The 26507-nt window shown below is 36.1% G+C and overlaps 1 protein-coding gene and 1 long non-coding RNA gene across 6 annotated transcripts in view; both read right to left on the minus strand.

Moving 5' to 3' along the window:
* Fas3 (fasciclin 3) overlaps positions 1-26507 on the minus strand; it is a 381776-nt gene that overhangs the window by 245163 nt on the left and 110106 nt on the right. The window lies entirely within an intron of this gene.
* The window catches only part of LOC105661926 (uncharacterized), a 159140-nt gene that overhangs the window by 92694 nt on the left and 39939 nt on the right, over positions 1-26507 (minus strand). The window contains exon 3 of the long non-coding RNA XR_013038650.1: positions 21149-21250. This is a non-coding gene — a long non-coding RNA (uncharacterized LOC105661926). The remainder of the gene's footprint in view (positions 1-21148; positions 21251-26507) is intronic.

The following is a 26507-nucleotide window of genomic DNA, read 5'->3' on the forward strand; positions in this document are numbered from 1 at the left end:
TCCTTTGCAACCGGTGAGATTTTCGGGAGGGTTGAAAGGAGACTGGTATTGATTCGCTTTTTTTAATGAGGGTTCACGTGAGCTTTTGTTAGTTTATAAGCTTTCCTCCTGATCAAGGGAGATTAATAATTACATACAGTAATGTTAGAGTAACGAATGTCTGAATTCCCTTTGATTAGAAGTAAAATATGTTGATCAGAATGTGGTTCATTTATAAATGATGGTAATCGTCAAACATGATGGTAAACATCAAAAATGGAAAATTTTGGAACGTGAAAAATTTGAAAACGTGAAGATTTGTGAAGAAAATATTTCATATTCCTCTTCTTCGTTACCCAAATAATTATCCCAATATTTATTACCCTATACGAACAAAAGATCGATAAATATAAAATCTAGAAGTAATAAGTTTTACCGTTTTTATTTTGATTCCCATTTAGCACTGATCAAACAATGATGCTTACTTGTAATATTCAAGTTTGGTTTGCCTCGTTCAGTTCCGCGAGAGAAACGATCCGCTCGACTAAGAATCGAATTTATCGCTGATCGCGTTACGAAACCGACCGATCATTAATTCCATTAGTCGGACAATCGTTGTTCAGCTGACCAGTTCGCTTAGCAATTGCAATTAATCGTTCGCCGTGTTGACGCTGAGGACGAATTGCTCTCTCGTTGCGCGATCGATCTTTCGAATTAATCAACGATTTACGTATACAGATAGGATCAACGAGTCGAGGATTTTCTCCTTTACGATGTTCGCGAAGGTACACTGGTAAACATCATGACTTTCTTCAGGAATAGTGACGATGCATGTACGAGAATAGAGTTCCATCATTCTGTCAATTTCTGACGCTTTAGACAAAGATCTTTCAGATCTTTCGACATTTGAAATTAATTGACATTTCAAATTTTTATATTTGGAGAATTAAGTGTTGTAATTTAGGGATGTGAGAATTTAGGAGTTGAGAAATTTAAAGATTTAGATGTTTTGGAGCATTGAGAATTTGGGTGTTTAGGACTTTGGGAAGTTTGAGGATTTGGAGATTTGGAAATTTGGGAAATACGGAAATTTGAGTATCTAAAAATGTGAAGACAGATATTTTTTAGCCGTTTGAGGAATTCAAGAATTTAGGAACTTTAGAGATATCGGGATATTGGAATTCGGGAATTTGGTATTTGGAAATTTAGAAAGTTAGAAATGTGGGAAATTTGATTTCCCATTGATTGAGAATTTGAGGATTTGAATATTTGGAAAATCAGAAATGGGAAAAAATGGGGGGGGGGGGGGGGGGGGATTTCTGAGTTCATAAATTTGAGAAATTTATAAATTTAATAATATAGAAATTTGCGAAGTTGGTTCTTTAAAATTTGAGAAACCCAGAAAAATTTTGAAAATCAAACTTTATACATGGTCAGAGTTCATACCTATCAACTTCATAGTCAAACCCAAAAACCTCTCCTCCTTCCCCATCATTAATTACAATAATTTACAAAGTATACAAAGTATCTGACGTCTGAAAACCAACTGTATCGAATTACAATTCGAAAATGTTCGTTTAAATCGTCCCTCTTTATCCTCCACTTATAAATGTGTGCGTACGCGATAAATCTGTCAGACTCGCTGAAAGTTCGGCTCGTAACTTAGTAAGTTCACGACATTATGCAAGTCCACAAAGGTGGAATCGTGAAACTAAGAAAGGCATGGACGAAAGTTCAAGGATGTCATGCAAATTTCATCTTCTTCGGCTAATAAAATACAGCGACGGTATGGTTGGTGTTGAAACCCACAGATTTTGCGGCTACTTGCAAAACCCATTCCTTGGTACATTCTTTAACGCGTTTACCGAGCTGTTAATTTCAACTGAATATTCTTTATATTTTACTTTCGTATTCCTTTTTTACTTTCTTCGCAACTTTTCGCTGCTCTCATTGTTGGTATAAGCTGGATAAAAGTTTGATTTATGAAATTGTACGGTGTGGCGCTTAGTACGTTACCGCAGTAGATTCAGCTGTAAGTATGGCGGGTAATGTGGGGATTAGGAAGAATGTTTTGGATTAATTTGTGTGATTTAATGCTTAGTTTGCCAGTTACCATTGTTACTGCAATTTTAGTATGTTTATCATTCACTGAATTTCGTTTTATATTGTTTTGAACATAATTGAATTTTTAATTGCGGCGAGTTTTAGGTTAAGTGTTCTGGTGAATCTTGAGTAAAATATAAAAGCTAAAATTTTTTAATTTAATGCATTTTTAATGTAATATAAAATCATGGAAGACATATTTAACCTTCAGAGTGGCATAACAATTTCTATAATAATACGAACTTAATTTATCTTGAGTTTAATATGAAACCTTGACTGACTGAACGCTTAGAATATCCTCACAAGTTTCATAACATTATAATTTTGTAAAAAGTTTAAATGATATATACATCTGTGAGTATATTTAAGTATATGTTCACAGAATGAATATACACTGGATGAAAATGACCCAAATGAACAAAGATGAGGCAGCAATACGTTCCACTTCCGGTCAAATACAAATGGTCGATGAATTTTTCGGACGTGCTATAAAAGCAGGGCGTCGACGAGGGGTTCAGCTGTTAATTTCTTCCTGAATGGCCAATAAAGTGCCAACAAACGTGCATAAATCGTAAAATTTGGACAGTCAGGATGCGTGCGCCCGTATAAATTCGCAGGATGTGTATCTGGAGAAGCGTCGGATAGACAGAACGGGGGTGAATATATCTGGAACAACAAAAAGAGCCGAGGAGTCGAGCGTCTGATGCAAATTCCCCGCTCTCTTCCAGCTAATAAAATTCTGGAGGCGATGGCTCCGAAGGCAGCGAGTGCGCTTAGCTGCTCGCGGCGCTTCCTGAGACCAGGAGGGTGTGTTTTCCAGCTGTGTAAACAGATTTTATGCGGGGCGTAACCACGAGATGCACGCGGAATATTGTTCATTGCCTATTCCGAAAAGTTACTTACACCCGATCACTCTTCTCGCCTAATCTCGATTCGATAGCTTTTCGCGGTGACCTTTGAGTGGCCTCAAAAATCGGCTACTCTCACTTAAGACTCCATTTTCTATTCTCCCGTTTCATCGAGCTATTAGGCTTTAATGCTAGGTAAAGCACTTGTTCGTGACTGTGCATTTCATGAAATCTTGGCAAGTTCTTAAATTATTGAAGTTGTAGGTTCTTTTAATATTTCAAAGATCTTTTTGTAAAATTACAAATTGACTAATTAATTGCAGATTTTTATATGATACATTGCGTACATATTTTCAAGCTCATTTCATAAAAATAAATCTATAAAAATTTTTCAAACTCATTTCATAAAAAGAAATATATATAAATTTTTTAAGTTCATTTCATAAAAACATATCTATAAAAATTTATCAACCTCATTTTATAAAAACATATCTAAAAAAATTTTCAAGCTCATTTCATAAAAACAAATATATAAAAATTTTTCAAACTCATTTCATAAAAAGAAATATATATAAATTTTTTAAGTTCATTTCATAAAAACATATCTATAAAAATTTATCAACCTCATTTTATAAAAACATATCTAAAAAAATTTTCAAGCTCATTTCATAAAAACAAATATATAAAAATTTTTCAAGTTCATCTCATAAAAACAAATCTATAAAAATTTGAAGAAGTGTAAAGGATAGGTGTGTTTGATCACAGACAATTTTTATACTTGCACTCATTTTTCTTTCTCGTCATATTTCACATAAGTGTCAGCGAGCGCATTTCGAGAAGTATTAAACATCAGAGATATGTATCGTAAACGATGTTCATTCAGGAAACTAGGAAAGTGCATTCATCGTTTAGGCAATAAAGAAACGCTCGAATGATCTCGCAGTATGCTCATAAATCTATTTACGCCTGCACAGAGAGGTAGATGGAAAAAGAAGAAAGGAACGGACGCGATGAATGTCAGTCTCGAAACGAGAAGTCCATTTTATTATCCGAGAACACGAAATATTCGCGAGACTGCCGCGTATCGAAACGATTGCACCCTCATAATTTTATATCTTCGTTGCACAGTTCTTTCCAACGAATCTCGGGATTTCTTGCTACGAAACGAGCCGTTCGCTCACGATTTATACGCGATTTGCAAAATAAATTACGTTACGCTCCCTCGCTATTCCGTTTAAAGTACAAACCAGGGATTAATTCGTCCTCGTACGACTGTGTTCGTAATTACGAAACGAGCCTCTGTTCGACGACGCGCGTTAGAGAATATTTGTCCACGTAATCATTTTCATCCCCTGTTCTCTGTGCTCGCTTCTTTGATATAAATCCTTCACGTTACTCGTGTTTGTTGTTGCTATTTTTAAGAGTATTATGTTTCCATGTTTATAGATTCTCTTATTTTCAGATTGTTCAATTTTCAGATTTTTAGATCTTCGGATTTTTACTTCTAAATTAGGAAGATTCTAGTAAAAGATTTTTACTTCTACTTCTGCACCCCATTTTCTAAAACACCACGACCGTCTTTGCACGAATAAACTTTTCAAAGAAAACTTGTTAAGTTAAACCTTTTAAATCTCTAATGTTGCTCTAACTAATGAAAATCAAATTTAATGTTCCTCGAGTATCTGACGAATCTCAAAATTATAGTGTATATTTAAAACTTTTTTATCAGAGTAGTACCCCTCTTCCAGAACAGAGAGCAAAGTGTTAAACGAAGCGAGAAGAAATCAAATTTAATCCGTATACAGGATTCGAACCCCTTTATCCTTGGTTTCTCAATCATCTACGTGGACATTCATAAGGCAATATCGAGCACTAAAATTTCATTGCAGCCGATAAATTTATCGCATACGTACACACACGCGTCAGATAATTCGAGATGCATGACAGGGCAGATTAACGAAATCCTCGCCGAAGGGGTGAGCGTTGGCGCGTGATTCTTTTGCATTTTCTGTCGAGTGGTTTAAGCGGCAGCTCCGGGGGCTGCTTTAATGTGAACGGGCGTGTGTACGGAACAACACTCGTTGAAACCACAGGGGACTTCCGCTGTGCAAGGACTATTTAAACTTTTACTCGTGTCAACACTTGATTTCACAAAAAACAAGAATATGGTGTTACAACAAAATTCTCGTACACTCTATGTAGATACAGAAATATAATTAGCACATGTTGAAATTAGACTACACATAATTACACCTGTAATAATGTAATCCAATGAGGAACATTTTTATAGAATAAACGCGTGAGAATATTTACACAAAAGTTCGAAAAGCGAAAGTGTGAATATACTTTATTATTTAAAACTGAATAGATCGAATGGAATAATTAAGACCGAAAAGAAAAGTATAATAAAATAATGTGAAGAATTCACTTTCAAAAGATCGATGAGAAGTTAATAGTACATTGTACAATGAACAAAGAGTAATTATCGATAGTATTGTATATAAATAATGATCCCTAGACATCATAGATGGGAAAAGAAATTACCTGCACGTTTCTCTAAAATATTGAAGGAAGCGAAAAACGTTTATGGAAGCTTCCGTGCTCGGTTTGTGACGACGAGTCCATTGTCCCGCAAAAAGATGCGTTCGGTGAAGACAGCTATTTCGGGGCTAAAGACGAAGAAGAAATTTTAAGACCACCATGGCTGCTTCAACCAGGGTGCTATATTTTTAAGGAACGAGGATGACCTCGGAACTCCTTCGTGCTTTTATCTAGAAAAAAGCACATTCAACGCATAAGGTCTCTCTGGACGTCGCACGTATTTCGAACATCTTGTTTTCTTTTACTCTTAAAATATTGGAGAAAAATTTTCAGCGAATAATATTGTTGGGTCAATCTTGTAGGACGACAATTTTAGTGACTCGAATTTTCTAGCTTACAAAATAACAAATTAAGTAACTTGGAAACGTGGACATTTGAGAAATTAATTTTCCACAACTTTGTACTTCTAAATATTTTATTTTCTAATGTTCGTACTTTAACAAATTTTTAATTTTGACCTTTGTAAATTTTTAAACTTCCACAGCTGAAGATTTTTAAATGCATATCTAAGGTAAGAAAATTCCTACATTTAAGAATAAAATTTCTATATTTCTAAATTCAAACATTTCTCCACTTAAAAGTCTTCCATATTTCTAAATTATTTTCCATGAAATTTCATGATATGGACAACTTTAACAATCGTTAGCTTTGAAAGAACCATGCGTAGGGTAAAAAACATGTTATGTGTACCCATTTGAATTTACGAGGATTTTGATGTCCTGTACAGAAGTTGAATAAACTGATAAAATCAAAGTTAGATCGTTTTCAGGGTCGTTCGGCCTTGTCGATGTTACCGCTCGATACAAATTTCGCATTAGGTTCGCTTCTTTTTTTTACGACCCGAAACGAACAGCATTCGACCGCTTAAAATCGAATTTCCAGAGAGCAGTTGCCTCGTAAAACGCCTCGTAGAAGGCGTGTAATTTCGAGTTGCGTTACCTAATAAAAGTTGGAATGCTACCTGTTTAATCTCATACCATGACGGCCCTAAGATGCTCAAAAAAGACAAAATTATTTTAAGGTGGTGAGAAAATAAGACACCTCATAAATTCGTCACTAAAAAAATCATCGATATTACATTAAAAATAAAGTATGAAAATGTTAGAAAAAAACTTCGATAAAATATACAATACCCAAGTTTATCACAAAAATAAAATTCAATAATACTACGTAAAAAAGTAGTATCAAAATACTAGCAAACTAGCAAAATAATAAATACTAGCAAAATAAAATGATATTTTATCAAAACAAAAAAAAATATTTGTAAAACTACCGTGTTTGAACTAGAACATGTTAGTTATAACCGCGGAAATAAATACGATAAAACAGTTACCACGATTAATAACAGAGAAAATAGAGATACAGAGAACGAGAGAGAATCGACTGTATCCCCGTAATTGTTCAACGTTCTCACGAATCAGGGTCCGCAAGCTCCAATACAGCTAATATTTATCGCAGCGACGAGCCCGTCAATATTTTAGGACAAGCTACGTGATCCGAAACTAGTTACGGTGGCTCCATTGTGTTACAAATGCCGGCAGGATGTCATGCAACAAGAAGGGTAGGACAATGTAGCGGTGCGCGAAACCGGAAGCTAAATGCCATCCCAACGGGGTCAGTTTCACCCTTAGCCAGTGCGGTGCGTACGCCACGCGCGTCATATAAATAAAGTCGTTTTACATTTTTATGATGGTGCGGATATACGGAGGGTGTGCAAAATAGGGTGCGCCAAATTCCACGGAAATATACTTTCTACCAAAATGAACGAGCGAAAATATTTAACATTCAGAAAAGCTAATATTCGTATAGAAAATCCTATTTAAATAATGAGGTCTTTTATCACTCTCGGTTAAATAAGGTATACTTCAAACATACTAAAAAGTTATTTGTTCTTTGAAAATATTTCTATCAGCAACATATTGAGTCTTCCTACCACAAAAATTTATAGTAACAGATTATTAGAATCCTGACATTATTAAATATTAATGGCTGTATTAGTAACGAGCCTTTGAGTATATTACTGTGTGATTATATTATTTTGTAAGTACAATATGATCCAGTGCCTTTACTCAACACGAGCTTCAAAAAGCTTATAGTAGACTATTTTGACCGCATAGAGAGATTAGCATGGTAAAGCACTTCTACCAATTTATTTGTCAGGTGGGAGGAAAGAAATTTTTGTCGGTGGAACGACAGCCTTCTGAACTATTTGCAAGGGAGTGGTAGAGATGCATGATACACGGCCATGCATAAATAACACGACGTTTCATAGCTTCACGCTGGCCTGAATAAAGTTGACAAACTCGGTTAATGGACGAGCGTTTTTCACGGAATCTAAGCACCGCGGGGGTGAAACAGGGAAGAAGGGAAACGTTTCGTTCGCAGCCAGCGAATACAAATTGCGTTGCGTAGATTTCGAGTTAGAGAGCAATTAATTGCGAGAGTTATTTTCTCTCGGAGGCTTGTTGTTATGTAAATCGCGTTCGTTCCGTGGTTCATTAAACCTTGCGTTACAACGGTGACCACTCGATAAGCAGCCTCCGTGATGCGTGTTCGTTGATGAAAGATCGTAATTACGCACGATTCGTGCGTGCAAATAAGACTTTCAATCGTTTGCTTTGAAATTCTACAATTTTCTCTGGTATTATGCTATTCGGTCATAAATTTAATTTAACTATGCGAAAGTTCGATCACGCAACAATATGAACGACATGGCACCGTAAGGTTTTATTTAATACAATAGTATTAATTATGCAAATCTGATCCGATACTGTTAATTAAGGGAGTACAATGTACCTAGTTATACATTGAACTAATCAAACATAGAAGTATAAGCATAGTTAAATATAACATTTAGTTAACTAGTATTTTGTGGTGTGCCATCAATATCCACAAGTTTCCCTAATTTCAACACAGTTCATTTTTCTCCAGCAGCGACTTTCAGTTATATTACATTTTACCGTGTGGAATGAAATTTTTTAACAGTATAGTGCATTCACGAAAAATATGAGCTGTGTGGCGGTCATGAAGTGACTTTTCGCAAATGAAGTTTTTTTGCACGAGTCTCTGTGTTTTAAAATGCTGTTTGTTTCCTTTGAAATTTCCAACAAATGTTTTAATTGCTTTTGTCGCTATGTCTTTCTGCTTCCTCTTAAAATCCTTTTTTATTCCTTGACCTCCCATAGCTATAAAGAATCATTTATACACAACCGTACCATCGCTATACTGTCACCGTGGTCTCCCTCTTTGTGTCCACCACCCAAAAAAATAACACACTCGACGTCGCACGCAGACCATAACATATACGAGGAGAACGAAGAGAGTTACGTTGACGTTACAATGACGTTACGGTTGAATATAAATGCACCTTTATCCTTATTTTGCGCTTTGTCTACCGGTCTGTTATAATGTAATGTAAAGACAACGGATTAATTTGCTGTAAAACTCTTTGTGAGATTTCTGTGCTTTATTGTCCACGATGAAAATATGTAGAATTTCTGCTTTCTACACCCTGTTTCATAGACAATTTTTAGAATTGCTATTAGCTTGAAATTAGTATTTTTACTGGCATTTCACCGATTAAATTATCTTTCAAGCTTCCTTTTAAAAAAATTTAAAAACCTTCCTCATATAACTAATTATGGTTATTCAGCGATATTTTACCGTACCCATAATGTATAAAGTCACTGTAGCCCCGCCCTAAGAACTTTGATTAAGTTACCCCATAAAATCCAAAGACCCCCAATACCTTAGAGAAAAAACAATTGACCTCAAAGAAATATCCATATATCCAATGCGAAACGACCATTTCTTAAAATTGACAATAAATTGTTCCATCCCCGTTTCTTCTCAGAACATTGAACAACAGAATCAGTGAAAAGGAACCCCCGAATAATTCTTCCACCCCCCGAAAACAAAATGACGCGTGGCATATAAATAACCGCGGTTTACGTTACGTCGTCGACCGAAGAAGATTCGACGTTCTCGTTTAAAAATACCAGGGTGACGTTCGACACGGTGAAAAGAGGGGGTGGGTAAAACGCGAAAAGAAGAGTGGCGGAAACACGAGCAGCAAGACGATGCACGTACGCGTGCGTTGTACATCAGCGAAATAACGTATAAACTCGCGGAAAGCACGGAAGTATTATTTACAGATAAAACCTGAGGATAGAAAGGGGTAGAAATGGGACGCTGGGCTCGCATCCACGGTTTCTTTATACCGGCACAATGACTCCGGCGTCCTTTTCACGACGAGGCCATTACTATCGTCGACGACGAATGTATCCGAGGAACTGAGCCCGCACGACTTCCTCGGAAGAATCCTGTAAACGATCCGGAACGGCTCGACGCTTTTATACTGACGAGATGTAATTTCATTCGGGGACGACGAACATTTTATGCGGAAAATTAGACAACCAGAAAAACGCGATCATTTAACATCAGATTAACCCTTCCGCTCTTATTTAACACCTACCGTTCGGTTTAATCGATCGGCTGTCGAACGAGGGCACTTCTCTGCACGCTAGATGCAGGTGTTAGAAATTTTTAGATTATAGATTCTCAAGTTTTTAAAATTCAGACACCTGGATTGTTTAAAATTTGCAAACTTGAAAGTTGTAATATTTTAATTTCAGAAATTGGAGATATAATCCTACATTTCTAAACCTGAGAATTTTAAGATTTGTAAATCTGAAAATTTGAAGTTTTACATTTGCAATGTTACAACTCTGTAAATTTGTAAACCTACGAATTTGATGTTTCTCTACTTTTACGCCTAACAAGCTTGTATATTTTCCCTATCTTCTTTTACAGTATTATTCTGTCTTCCTCTTGATTACTGTCACCTGGAGTTCATACGAGGTCCATTATTTTCTTTAATTTAACAAAAGCACTGCCTGCAGCGATTTTGTTCCACATTGCAAATAACCATCTCGTGTTACAACCCCACATTCTATTTATTTTCCTCAATTACTGTATATCATTTGTATCAACAGATACAAATAAAGTACTATCTCCAATAATTTTGATTACTCTTAGTAATAGTAATATAAATTGCGTTCAAATCGGAAATAAATTGGAAAAATATTTATATGTACATAATTCCACCTCCCAAATCTCTTTCGAAGTTTAAAGTAGCCTCAAAGGAACAGTGTTTTTCTCATAACCTTGCAGTTTCTCGTTCAAACGCATTAGATACTCGTATTTTTTCGCAAATAAATCAGCAGAGTACACAGAAAAGCTAACGATATTCTGTACCGGCCGGAACTTTCGTTTGAAAGTTAAAGCCCATGTAACCAGAGATTACCCCGGCGTGCCGGGATTTTCAGAATTTTATCTTTGCCGGAAGTGAAAGAAGTGTGTGGTTAGACTGGCTGGTTGCAGCCCTTTGAAGTATCTCCTCACTTAGCTTTACCGAGTCAATAATTCAAGAAATTTTCGGTGCTCGTTTGCAACCAGACGAAAAGACGCGATACAGAGATGAACAGGTATAAAAAAGAAATTAAAAAAATTAGTATATTTTAACGAAGTATACGATGGCTTTTTCGAGTAGACGATGTTTAATGGCCAGCCAGGACACTGAATGGATTATGCAAAACCAATTCAAAACTTGTGCAAGTAACTATGAAGTTTCTTCCTCGATATATTAATCCGTGGACCGTAAATCTATACATTCGAAGAAATTCATTATAACTTATAAACTTGTATATGGGACAAGGATTTGATTATGGTGTGAATAAAAGTTGCAAGTGTGATATTACAAATTTTCAGAATGTAGTTAGTTTTAATTTAAATAAATAATATGCTGCGTATATGGAATGTCAAACTTAGATATAGGTTTAGGTCTAAATGAATTTAGATTTGGATCTAAACAGAAACAAAATTCTCGATGATGAAGACATTTCAGCTCCAGGGAGAAATGTTCGTGAAGCTATATTCCAATGCTATTGCGTGTAATTCCATAAATTTTATTTTTATACGTACAAATACAATAGACTCTTACAACATGTAGAACAAAATCCATAAATCGTGGGAGGAAATTTTTGTAAACGTTCGATTCTAGATGTTTCAAGAACAATGGTACGAAAATGTTTGGTTGCGCAATCAATGTTCTATAGAACATTCGAATACAAACGATACACAGTTTCGTTTTATCGCCGTAGAAACCGAGAAAAAGTCTGAATATCGAGTGACTCAACTATTACCGGGTAATGAGGTTTCGATTCGATAGATCGGATTTTTATGAGACAACAAAGGAAAAATCGAAGCCGATGCTCGCGCTCGACTGACTAGACGTAATTTTCATGAGCCGTAAGCTTCAGTCTATTTCACTCGAATGGTTATACCAAAGTAATATCGTCCCGGGAAATTTGATTTGCTTGGTATGAAGGTTTGCTTTACGATCCAACAAGCGATTTTCTCCATATTTACTGTCGTTTAAGATTATTCAACTGTGTCATTGTTCCATCACATCTTGGCAAAATTAGTTGTTACATCTAAGAATATATTTAAACTACCACACGTTACTTCTACAATCAGGCAACTTCAATTTTTGTAAGATTTAAATTTTTCTAAATCTAATAAGGAAAAGTGGGGTATGTATATTTTTAGATACGTAGAATTCTTATTAATTACTAATGAATTATTTATTCAATTACTGCCGATTCAAAATAAGTAACATAAATTATCTAAAATCTCTGAACAGGTTAAAAGCCCAGTTTATTTATTCATGAATGAATAGTAGTAGTAAGATCAATAATTTACCCAAAGTGATGTTGCATTTACCTCAGAAATACACAGAACGAATCAACGAATACATTAATGGAATATAAAATTCTAAAATCGTTCAATTTGTCCAATTACATTTGCTTAACTTCGAAAGTGGAGTAAAATCGAGAGGTTTCAAACCGTTCTCTATATAAAACATAACAAGCTTCGAGCGCAATTCGTTAACGAACTAAATGGCGAGCACGTTACAGGGAACTCGCACGACCATAACTTTCGGAACTGCGTGTAAGCCGAAGTTGCATTCCGTGTATCGAGAACGTGAAATATTCAAGCCTGGCCAACGACCAGCCACACAATCGTTCATCAATTTTACCACTTTGCATCGGCCGATGCAACCTTTCCTTCTCCCCGAGCCTTTCTCGACTTCATTAGTCCCCGATTTTCATTTTACAGTTTCCTCGAAATTGCTTCGTTTGCTATCGCCGTTAACGAACGGTGTTCTCGACGACTATTGGGAATTCGTTCAACACTTTTCTGACCCGTGAACTAATGATACGATAGAGTTTGCTCCTCTATTGAATTTCATTACTGAACACGTGTCAAATATTCGTATTTTATTATAAATATCAGTTACGCAACTTTCGATCTGGCTTACATTTGCCGTTTTTAAAATTATACTATTTTATATCTTGAATTGAATACAGAATAATGTATATTATTTACATTTTTTATTTAAAAAGTTTGTCTACAGAAAAGCTATCTAATATTGCAGTTTGAGAGATTTTGATGAAGTACTATAAAAATTGTGATTGTCAAGTGCAAGAAATATTTTCGATACACAGGAAATTTCTTATTCATTTATATTTTATAAGATAATGCAACAGTGTTAATATGGCTGTACATTAATTATGTAATTTCTATACCGAAATGCAAAAATGAAAATCTAGAGTCACTTCCAAAAAACCGTACAATTAAAATATTGTAAAACACGATTTACGTTTCTAAATGAACCGACGTGTTTCAAAGTAATGAAATCATAAACGTGTGACATTCGAGGAAATCTCGTAAGAGACACACGGAGTCTGGCGAGTGTATACACGCGCGAGCTTTCCGATTGTTTTATGAAATCCGAGACAATTTGTCGGGGAATTCAGTTTAAATGGCGCGAGATGGTTGACGCGCGTGCTAGCAGCGGCTGGCCGCTTTGTTGGAATGTGAAATGAGTCGGGACGAGAGGGAAAATTAATTTAGCCGATGTGCACAGCTCGGGAGAAGTCTCTCCACTTTGACAAGTGTCCGCTTTACCACGCATGATTCGCCGGATTAGCCGTGTTAACGCGTGAGAATCTGCTTCTTCCGGCGTAAACTCGCGTCGCGACGTCCATGATGCAAATTTCACGGCACGCGAGCCGATTACGCCAAGATTTCCATTTCGTGTCTCGTCGCACTGTGTTTTGTGTCAAACAAATCTCGCGGCGGTGATTGCGCTAACAAAAGTCACTCGATAAATACAACAAACACAACACGTAATGGACTTCGATATTCGGCCATTTTCTTTTTAAACGAAACACGCACGTATATTCTTTAACATGTTGCTGTTTATTAACTTAATAGTATTTTTGATAAAATTTTACGAAGTTGTTTAGTTTTTTCTAACAGTGTGATGTACTTTTATTTTAAATAAACCATTATTTTTAAGCTTGCCATTTCTGCTATCTGTGATTTTGAATAATTAATAAAAGTAGTCTAGAACGAGAGAGTTTCATATTGTAAGCAGAAGAGATCCCCATGGAAATTGAAGCAGATGTACAAATTCAGTGGACTTATATATTGTTATATCCCACGAGGCAACGGATCTGCAGTGGTGAAAACTTCTTGGAACTAGTAATATAGAAACGGGTGTGTAAGATGCTATGGCAACTTGAAATTTCTCGATTGCTAACTTTGAAAATTGATCAACTATGAAGGTTTCTCAGATTCCAGAACGTGTCCACAAGCACTTGAAAATTACATGAAAGTATCAAATACTGTAACAAGCGATATAACACATAGTATAACAAAATAATAAATGAAACTTTGATTTCTGACATTTTCTATACAGATAGAAGAGAATATTAATTTCACGACATGTAACAAGACCACAATATTATAAATTTAAGTTTAAGGCAAACAATCGATCAGATTATGTGTTTCAATCGACCTCAAACATGGATGCAAATTTACAGAAAGCATCCGATGAATTTTCGATGTATTCCATAAGGACACCATGATAATTCAATTCATCTGAGCATCGCCGAAGCGAGGACACAACACGATCGTTTAATTGGAGAATGTTCGCTATCCCACAGGGATTTGCAAAGAAATGATTCAAACCGAGTAACACGTAATCCGGATCCATTAATTCGCCCATTAAAAATGAATATAACCTCGAAACCAGGTCGTAGAACGAAGCTCGCGTTGCATACATGGATCACTCTAATCTCGGCATTATGCGTGGAAAGGTTCCAAGCCGCGCGTATTGACCATTTCTCTCTCTCTCTCTTCTTCTATCTGTCCTTTTCTGACCACACTTTCCAAACTTATTTCTTTTTTCTTTTTCTCGACACGCAAAAATTATGTGCGAGACGGTGCTTGTAGTCAAGAGCAAATCTGGTTTGAATACGGGAAATGTTACATACAAAGAAGATTAACCGAAGGGATTCGAGAGGAGTTTTAGTCGACGGATTTTTAGATTTGGAAGTTTTGAACTGTGGAAGTTTTTAGAATTTTAGGAATTCCGGAATTTTAGGGATTTTAGAAATGTTATGAATTTTAGGGTATTTGGGAATTTTTTGAACTTTAGGGTTTTGAGAATTGTTCGAACTGGGCGATTTAAATATTTAGGAATTTGGAAAGGTTGGGGTTTGTTAATTTGCTAATTTGATAATTTGCTGACTCGACAATTACGAAATGTAAAAATGCAGGAATTTAGAGATTTAAAAATCTGGGACATGATAAGCTAGAACTCAAGTAATTCATACATTTCAAAATTTATGAATTTAATTTATAAATCTACAAATTTGAGGTTGGTGAAAGTTCATAAATCTATAAATTCAGGGTTGATAATTAAAAATAAAAGAAACCTAGAAATTCGAGGTTATTTGAAAATACATAAATGAAATCTGGGGTTTGATAACATAAAATCCGACTTAAAAAAATTAAAAAATTGTCCATATCCTTATTCAAAGAAATCCGAAATAACTGACAAGTGTACGTTAATAAGTGGATAAGATTTTATCTCCGGCATAGGGAAGCTCGGTTGGTGGTCGTTCGTCAGGAAAATAGAAACGAAAGAGGGCACCGCGAGAGTGGTAAGGTGACGAGCAGACAAAGGGTGGCGAAAGGGATGAAAAGGGGGCGAGATAGTAGCGGCGATTGCACAAAGGAATCCGATGTAATCCGGTGGCAAAAGTCGACGAGACCGAGAGAACAGCTCCGAAACCCGATGCAAAAATGCAGCTAAAGCGAGCGTAGACACGATTGCAGGCTGGATTAATTCCTTCGTCTGGGAGTTTCATGAATTTCACTGATAGTCGCGAGAACAATTCGCAAAGAAAGAGCTAGGACTGTCGACAACGCTTTGATTTTTCCTTGCTTTCCTTTGCATCTCCGGTCTGATTCCTACTATCGTTGCTGTAGTTTCATCGATCATTGCGATTTAAAATTGTAGTATTATTTATTATACTACATAGCATGATTAAAGTACAAAAGTTTGACGACATGAAAACTTTCAAAAGAAAAAAGTTTAAAGGAGTTTTCCGCTCTCTGTAATATGATTCTTGACTTCAAAGATTGTAATCGAATCTTACTTGAAAGAGTGCAGCACTTTTTCAACGAGAAGATTTCTTCAAGTCTAACAAACGGAAGTCCTTTGTTCTCCGCAGAAGTGTCAATGGACCTCGAGACAGATGCTCTATAATCTTCTCTGAGAGATTACTAACGTTTATCTGACGAAAGCTACTGAATTAGGTCTCGTTTCGTTCCTATCAGCTCTTCATTCCACAAAATCGTCCGGAGAACAATCTGAACCCTCAACGATTCTTTATGGACCTGAAGTTTATCTTCCCAAGAACCGTTCCCGTGACACTTTCTTTTACTATCTACGTCATAAAATTCTGAAGATAATCTTGGTAGGAAGATGCTCGGCTCCAGATTCAAATTTTACAAGATTTCAAATGACCTTTCATTGCTTGATCTTAGGGAACCACAATTTATCTGTAACCCTTTTATGGGAAGACCGTTTTTAAATTACTTTTTAAAGAGTGAACTTCAAATTATTTTCTGAAGAATAATGGATTCTAAATTCTCTTTTAAAATTTGATATATGAACGCTTTTCTATTTTTGATCTATCTCAAATATATTATACAGCTTCTGTCGTGTTCACTGTGATAGCTTTTTTTAACTTCCACAAAAATTTACAATATAAGATAAAATCTTGTACTTGTTAGTCTTATACAAGTTATATAACGAAACTCTAAATCTGGATGAAAAGCACAGAAAAGGTGTATAAGCGAAACTTCCAATTAAATTTGCAGTTAAATTTGAAAATTTCCTACGAAGAAATGTACGTGCAGATTTTCACGTTTTACAAAAACCATGAAACGTCATAAAAAACCAAAAGTAATGAGATCAATAAAACGGGCCATATATAGAAACTTCAGATTTTCAAATATGAAAATTAAATTTTAAAATCAGATCTAAAATATGAAAATTTAGAATAATTATTTTATACAATAATATAAAGAGGAATAAATTTGTGGAACAAATTTTTCAATCCTTCGGTCATATTAAAAATTTTGCAAGATTAATGAGGCAGTTATTGATCTACGTAATTTAGGAAATTCAGAATTCATTGATGGTGGCGTGACAACGAAAAAGTCAGCACGCAGGACCGGAAACGAGCCAACGCGTAGCCGGAAGGGAAGTGGAAGCCTGATGGATTTCCCTGGTGAGCCGGGTGCAAAGCGAATCCATGGAATTAATAAAGCGTAAAAATGAGGGATTCTCGAGCCGGTCGATTCAGTTAACGGTAATCCGTGCCACGTCAATTATCGACAGCCACGATTATGAGTTGCAGCCGTCAGTTTTCTCTGCAACGACGACGACAGACTGTAATTCGCGATGCGTAAAACACGCTGTGCCCCGAATCATCGATTTAATCCTTCGTGATGGGAACAACGAAAAAAGATGAAAAGGATTTACGATTTATTAACGATTCGATATTTTTCGCGCGGAAAAAGTTTACGATCGCGCTATGATTGCTGTGCGGGAGCCATGTTTGTTCGGCTGAATAACGTGTCCGAAAGTGGAGCATTTGGAAAATTGTTCACTTTCTCCTGGAACATTTTACATAAAATTTCTTGATATTGATGAAATCATTGCAGAATATATTTAAACATACAGAATTAAAAATCAATGTATAATCCAGCCACTTTAATTATGAAACAGTAATATGGTATAATTTTGGTATTGTAATTAGACCACACTGGTATTTTTAGTACAGTTATTTAAATATAAGTAATGGAGTATTCGTTATAAAGAAGGCGTTTAATGAGAAAATTAATTCCAGGACATCGGGATTTAAAATTAGCGTGGCTCATTTCTTTTGGTATCTTCACTGACCATCACTCGATTCACTCGAATGACCGTTCGATGCTCCAAAAGAAAAGAAAATGACCGCTAACGAGGCTACCGACGACCGATGGAACGACTCGATTAGCGAAAAGCTCCACGACTTGTTCGAACTTTTTATCGTTTCGAAAAATTTCAGTCCCGGTATAAGTAGGTCCAATCTTCTTAAATACTCTTCTCTCAAGACCTCTTCTAATCGATGCTTAATACGTTCAAAAATGACTACGATCAGAACTGTATTTCATATAAAATTATTGCAGTGACTTATTCATAAATTGAATAAATAAAAAATATATAAACTCCTTAATCTATCAATTTGTAGGTGATTTTTATTGCTTGACAAATGCAAATACATGGAAACGAATTCGTCAACGAAGGACATCAAACTCGCGTAATATTTAACGTGTCACATTAAGGGAAAAACGAAAGCAACAACACATGAAATATTTCTTGAAATCTCAATTTCGAAGCAACGCGAAAGAATAGGATCACCGAACGATAAATCATAGAATGAAAACGACAGACCAGACATTCTCTTGTTACCATTGAATTACATTTCATTCAGGAGAGACAACGTCTCGTTCGATCGAAGCCAACACCGTGTTCAATTACGCGTCCGATTGTCAGATACAAGATGAATCGTGACCATAAATAAGGCAGGAGAAACGGGACATTAGAAACCGTCGACGTAAGCGCAAGAACAACGCCTATTATTTCGCGATTTGAAGAAAAAGAATCGTTTAAAACGTGGCAATCGATGATTTGTGGAACCATTGGCGTAACTGGACTTTTAAATGTGGTAAAACCTTGCGAACTTAATTAACTGTTGTCAGGTATGAATTGCTCATCTTTAGCAATTTAGAGATTTTGGGATTGTAGAATTAAGGGGTTTGGGATTTAAGGAACTTAAGGTCACACATGAGAATTTGGGAGTTTTTGAAACTTGATGATTCGAGAATTTAGGGGTTTGGGAACTCAGAAATTTAACCTAGAAATTTTGAAGCTAATATGGAGATGTAACTAAGAAATGCAATTAAGAAATGTGAGAATTGAAATACGTAAAAATTTACAAATTTGGACATTTTAAGCGTAGAGATTGTAAAATGTAAAAATTGATTAAAGGTACTAATCAGAGGTCGGATTAGGATCCCCCTTGTTTCTAACTACGCCAATGGTCACCTGGCATAATGAGACTACAATTTGATCAAGCTTTCTCTTCACTTACAACGGTCGGTTTAATCCGTCCGATCGGCGCGGTATCCTTCGACTGAATCTCGCGAACAGATATCACGATCGACCTGTTTGCTCGGTTTAATTTGTCTGCGTCCAGTTTGAAGTATCGGATCAGCGGCGATACGTTCGATCAAATTATGTATCGAACGGTACCACCGACCTCCGGTATCGACGGCCGTCTCGATTCGGCTCGGTTAATCTCCGATCGAAACGACTGGACAGAAGTATCCGCATCAGATTACTACGTTGCACGCAGAATACCGATTCATCGGAGGTACTGCGAGGACTGAATACAAGCGTACAAGGGATGGTTACGATCTCTTCGAGCAGCGGTTCGATTAAATGTAATCGCACGGAAAGAACAAGTATCAAATTGTACGATCGATACGCAGCGAAAATGAGTATTCTTGATCAGCATTGAATTACCCCTTTACGAGCTGGCTTTTCGAGATCGAGCAATATTTCATTATTTCTCATTCGGTTGCTTCTTGCTCTGACAAGAATTGCTTATTAGGTTACAACGGTAATACGATATTTCGAGATTTATTTTAACTCTCATACCCTATCTCTTGTGGATGTTTTAGGTATATTATGTTCTTATTGTATTTTAGATCCTTATATAGGGTTAGATAGATACTTTATGTTCAGGAGCTATGCACTTCGTTGTAAATTAGCTACACGTCCTTTGCGCATCTACACATTTTTTAGTCCTGTACTGAAAATTTAAAACTTTCAAACTTCGTGACTACTTCAATCTCTACCTCTATCTAACCAGCACTACCAATATTATCAGTACATCCAATCATCACTAACACTGCTACCAATATTAACCGATAACATCGATAGACTAGAGATTTAAAAGATCCATCAGAAATCGAATATCCCAAAATATTTTGTACAAATATCCAAAAGAAAATCATCTTCCTCAAATATTCTGCAACAGCCATGAACCACGGTATTATCGGATTTCGTCGAATAACGAAACGCCCGGCAAACGCTCCATACATTTTGCTCCCCCGGCTGATCCTCTACTTTCCGTGAAAAAAATCTTCGATCCGAATCGAACTCCATCGCGGTCCCGAGACCGCAGAAACTTTAATCACGGATCACAGGATCCAGTCGCGATTCCCATTCGTCACGAACACCAAGAGAGTAGCCCCGTTTCCACTACCTACCCTACATATAGTACATGCAGTTTCGCGGAAGCATAAAGGATACGCCCGTAAATCTCTGTGGACCTCATTTCGCCGGCCAACACAATAGTTGGTGCTGGTCGTTCGAAAGGACGCTCAGAGTGTGGTCATTTGATCGTAATACGATTTACGATTAAACTGTCTCGACCCCTTTTCACTGCCGTCCTTCCAGTTTGCAGTTTACTTACGAATTTTCTGGCCGGTGTATGCTCGAAAGCAAATATGTCATCCTTTCAAATAATACGATTATTAAGGGACAAAGGATCTACCGTGTACCAGGTTTTGAGGGATTTTTGAGAATTTGGAAGTTGGAGGGTGGCTTGGAAATTTAGAGATGATGAATTTGGGAGGTTGAAATTTAAAGAGAGAGATTTGAGGAGTTTGGGGTTTAAAGAAATGGGGTTCAGGTAGTTTAGAAGGTTTGGATCTAGAGATTTGATTGGTTAGAAAGGGTGGTTATGAATGTGAGGAATTAGGGATATGTGGATTTAGAGATTTAGCTGTGTACAAATCTGGGATCTAAAAATATGAGAATACAAGAATAGGCATTTGAGTATTAAGAAATTTGCAGATCCAGGAATTTGACCGTTCAGAAATTTGGAGATCTGGCATTTGATGGCCCAGAAATTTACCAAGCCACATATCTCAGCATATGTGTAGTTAGAAATGTGAAATTTGAGGGTCCAGAAATTTGGAGATCTAGGAATATGTGAGCAGGTATTTCGAAAATTTAAATATCTCCAAATTCTAAAATATGGTTTAAAAATTTAAAGAATTAAAAATTTCATATTTACCAAAATAAATCTGAAAATATCTGAAAGTACCATACATGCCCTCATCCCAGGCTGCACCCGAGTTCACATCATTCCTTTCGTCAAACATTTTGTGGCTCTTACCTGAAACAAAAAAATAAAGACGAGTTAGGGACAGTGTAATCGTTGCATGAAGCAAAGAAAAGCTGCGTAGCTTTCCATGCGTAAAAACCGTTTAAACAACGTTGCGCACGAAAAATTCTTGGCTTCCCCGTCGCGGATGAAACGAGAGATTTTTGATTCTCTTAAACGCTTTCATTATTCTGGCGGCTCTGCGTAAACACGTCTACGTGGAGAACAAAAAATTGTATAATTCTTTCGAGGCAGATTGCGAAAACGCTTTCGCTTCCCAACCGTTTTGGCTCGTTTTATCGCGCGATACCGTGTATCAGTGTGTTTATTTTACAATTTTCTGCAGGTGTTGTCGGATCCTCGTGGAAATATTGTCATTCCGTGTTTCATGCTACAGAGATTTATCGGATGAACTTAACGCGAATGTGAATACCAGTGTTCGAATAAAGTAATATTTTTAATCGCCATGATGTAATTTTATTTCGAATTTTAAAGAAGCTTTAGTGAGCTACACGGTACACTTATTATATTTAAAATTTCTATAGCGATGTTTTCATTCATTTGTAAGCTGAAAGTTTACCTTGAGATAGAATTGAATGAACAAATATTATTTTTATGTTTAATATAGTATTTTTTAAATTCATGAGAATATGTGGTTGTGTCAGGCAGGTCTCACAATTTCATAATTTTTACAATTTTTTCAATGTCTAAAATATTAAACCTGCAACTGTAACTTTACATTATTTCAGCATTTATATCCTAAGTATCAAGAACAGTGTTCTTGTACTGTAACAGTACTGTTTATGTTATTGTAACAAAAACAGTGTCTACATGGAAAATCTGCTGAAGAACTACATTGTTCTATTTATTCCAACATCATTTATTATTTTAAGGTTGAAAAATATAAGATTTGCTTCGATTTCAAACAACGATTTCTAACGCACTGCATCGAACTCTCAATTTACGATCGCTAAAAACAGCTTTCTCCCACGATAAACATCGGTTTACAAAGCCAGTTAAAAACGTGTGAAATCCACAAGAAAAGTGGTACAATTTCACACTCTGTATGACTGGAACCGACGGAACGAGCGAGAAAAAAGCATAACCACAAAATTGAAGTCTCGCTGAACAAACCGACCGCAACGTCCTCTCGCTCCGCCAAAAGCGAAACAACAAACATGGTTAACGAAAATATCAACATTTCGAGTGCAATCAAGCATCTCTTCTTGCGTGCTTTTCTACTTAAACTAAGCGATGGCCTTCTCTTCTTTTTGGGGGTAAACAAGAACCTTCAAAAGCCATTTTCGACGCTGTATCGACTTAAAAAATACAACTTTTTAGTCTATTTAAGTCTAATCTTTTTTAGTATTTATTGTATATTGTATATTGTATATTGTATATTGTATATTTGTTTGGATATATTTATTGTTTTTAGTCTTTTTCCTTGTATGTGTTATAGTCTCGCTACATGCTCTATATGACACATTTATTTTCATTAAATAAAGTTTGAGGTATAAAAACAAAATGGCTCCTAATTCTCGTTACAAGATGAAAGTGACATAGGTTAGCTGCAACACTGTTATGAACTAACTTCGTCAAGTAATTAAACTTGACAAATATTAATAATATACCAATTGATGTACCAACTGATGTACCATGACTGATGTACCAACGAAAAGTTATCTTGTAACGATATATTCACGTTATACTGCGAATATAATTATAATACCATACGTAAAATCTTCCAAATATAAAGTGAAACCTGCAATCTGAAATATCTGATATTTAGAAATAAACGTCGCCGTACAATGTGAAGTTCAAAGCACCTTGCATAATATGGAATCTCGGTCAATCAAGACTCGAATAATAGATACCCTGTACTATGCTACACGTAATAATGAAAAGAATATTTCACAAGTCCAATAAACCCATATAACAGAAAAGATTTATGTACAACGTGTGTCACAAATTCAGTAAAAATAGTGTGGTTAATTTTGAGGTTGTTGTCCCGCAAACCAAGTGTTTCTCCGTATATCGCCATTATTCCACGCAACGAAAACGTCCGCGTAATTATACGCGCCACGATTCTCCACGAGGGATGCAATTAACTCAAAACCTCGCCTACGTTCCTGGCGATTCAGCAGTTAATCATCCAGGAAGTTATACGCCTCTGTGTAACATTCATCCCCTTCGAACCTCTTCCCGTACCCCTCTATTCTCACTCTGCAATTCATTAGGACTGCATTCATAAACAATCGTCGTTTTGCTGCCTCCCAATGAGCGACTATCGACGATTATCGAATGCAAACTAAGCCGACACGCTGCTCCAGCTGCTCCCTTGTTAGCCACTCGCCTACGTATTCTAATTTTGCAAATTTCACGCGAAATCTGATAGTTGCGATTATTAGACTGCTTTTGGATCTTACGTTCAGTGAAATAAATGCTTCGTTTAGGAAATTTTGGACTTTTGGGTATTCGTTGATTATGCGAGGGGTTGTTTGAGATCTTTGATTTTCAAATTTTTTGATTTAATGATTCGGTGTGTGAGCGATTTAGGGAGAAAGTGATTTAGTGATCTAGTAATCTAGTGACTTTGAAATTTGGAAATTTGAGGATGTGGAGATTTGGGAATTTAGAAATCTAGGAATCTGGAAACTTAGAAATATAAGTTCGGTAATTTGCAATTTTAAGAAATTGAAGAATTTACAAATCAGAACATTTAGGAATTCAGGACTTCTCAAATCTAAAAATTAAAAATTTATGAAACTGTATTCCGTAAATTTAGTGATTTAGAGATGTAGAAACATAACAATTTACATTCCACTACTTAATTCTCTGCAATTCCAAATTACATAAAAATCGCACAACATTAGAGAAAGCGAATCGAAACTGTAAATTACGATTGGTTAATGACGTAAACTCGGAAGATTGTGGAGCATATTTCCCCGTGTAATCGCCGCAAACAAGAAATTAATTGCGAGATAATGACTATCGCTTGAATGAACGTTAACATTTTCCGCGAAGGAATGCAGAAACGAACCGCGTGAAAGGAAAGCTAACCCCCAAATCGTTGATTTCGAGTTTCTAGCTTGCAGAATGTGGTTTCTGAACTTTCAGCACAGAGAATTGTATGATGCAATGAATATTATTACAGAGAAGATTAATATTTCCCTTCGAGACACGCGGAAATTTCCATAACGCAAATTGATCGATCGTTACTCGAGATCGTTGTTTTCACTCTTAACAAGCGTACAATTCGAGCGTAATAAATGCTTTCTTTAATTATTACTTTCCTAACGGAAGAATATTCGGATTGTTCGAAGGTACGGTCGGCTAATGCAAATATTTGTCTTTAATAAAAGCATTGTAAAAATATTTCAGACGGAAACTGGAACTCCGGCAAGCGTATTAATCGAAAAAAGAAGTGGAAAGAACAACAGAGGAGAATCCAGCGCGAGGACGATTCAAACTCCGTGGCACGGTTTTAATGTTTTTATCCAGAGACCAGAACGTGGCACTGGAAAATTTTATGCCAGCTAATTGTAAGCGATAGCGTCCGTGTGTAGCACCCTAGCGAAATTTATTCCAGCGATTTGCCACGAGTTATCGTCCCGAAACACGAAAGCAGATCGTCCAGGTGAAGCAAAGATGCCTGAAAGCCATTTACACTCTTTAGTCGTTTGACAATTTCCTGATACGATCACCTGGAGAATACCTGAGGATCTCGTGATTGCCTTTTGTTGGAATCGTCTGCGGGAAAAACGTTCTAGGAGATCGTACTAACATCCCTTGGGGAAGCTTCCGCCAAGACGAGAAACAACAAGATGGTACATCCACTCTTCGTTTCATGCAAATATAATTCCAAATAAATCCAAAGAATTCTCCTCGACATCTGTATCATTTACTGAACAAATACTGAGCATTCACTGAATAATTAAGATACTAAACAATTACTGAATTCAGCACCGAACAACATTTGAAGATATTAAATCATCAGCGAGGTCCATTAAAATGAGGTATTTATACAATCTTCAACTCGAAAGGAACTTTTACCAGTGGATCAATATTTCTCTTAAAATAACGTATTTTGTTAAAAGGATATTGCAATATTGTAACGTTTCGGATAATATTCAGTGTTCCATTAGCAGTCACGTATGGCACGTATGGCTATGTCGCAAGACTGAAATAAAGTCAGCTCGTAACTGAGAACCGTCAAAAGTCTGCAAAAAATTTTAACAGTTCATTCCGAGAGAAGAGCGTGTTTCCTGCATATGGCTCCCTTAGAATTTTTTATCCCCTTAACGAGTAGATTCTGTAAAAATTTCAACAGTTTATTCCGAGAGAACAACGCATTTCCCGCATATGGCTCCTGCAAAACTTTTTATCCCTCTAACGGCTAGGATACCTGGAGTTTAAAACAGAACTTTGACCTCTAATTTCGTAGTTTTAATTAATTTCACGAACGGTTCCGTACGTAAACGTTTATTCAACGCGATGCAGGGGATTATCCACGTGATCCATGGCTAATAATTTCGTACTATACTATACAAGATTAGTCGTTGCTTTCGGACGTGAAATTTGGCGAGCTCGTGAAGACTCCATCATAAACTTTAGGGACTCCATGTATTTAGAAATATTGGGAAGTTTTGGGAGAATTTGAGAATTTGGGGTTTGAGAAGAATTTGGAAGAATTTGGGAATTTGGGGTTTGAGAATTTGGAAATTTGAGGATTTGAAAATTTGAGAATACGGGATTTGGAAATTTCAAAATTTGAGAATTCAGGGCTTGAGGATTTGGGGTTTAAGAATATGGAAATTTGAGGATTTGAAAATTTGAGAATTTGGAAATTTGAAAATTTCGGATTTGAGAATTTGGAGTTTGAGAATTTAGGGCTTGAAGATTTGAAAATTTGAGGATATGGGGTTTGAGAATTGGGAAATTTAAGGATTTAGGACTTGAGGATTCGAATATTTGAGAATATGGGGTTTGAAAATTTAGGGCTTGAACATTTGGAAATTTAAGGATTTGAGGTTTGAGAATTTGGAAATTTGAGGATTTAAGGTTTGAGAATACTGTCAACAAATATTATTGATTCTCCCTCTTTCTCAATATCATAAATACCTATCTTATTTGCTAACCATCACAATAATAAATTTGCTCAATCAAAGCTGTGATTTCGGTGCAATTTCACCGCAATCTTTTCGTTATAACCTAATCGTACAAGTTAAAGCTCTAAAACTCTAAAGGCGGTTCCCATTTCTCTTCACAA

This window comes from Megachile rotundata, chromosome 1, assembly GCF_050947335.1.
Source record: "Megachile rotundata isolate GNS110a chromosome 1, iyMegRotu1, whole genome shotgun sequence".
In the NCBI taxonomy this organism is placed as follows: Eukaryota; Metazoa; Arthropoda; class Insecta; order Hymenoptera; family Megachilidae; genus Megachile; species Megachile rotundata.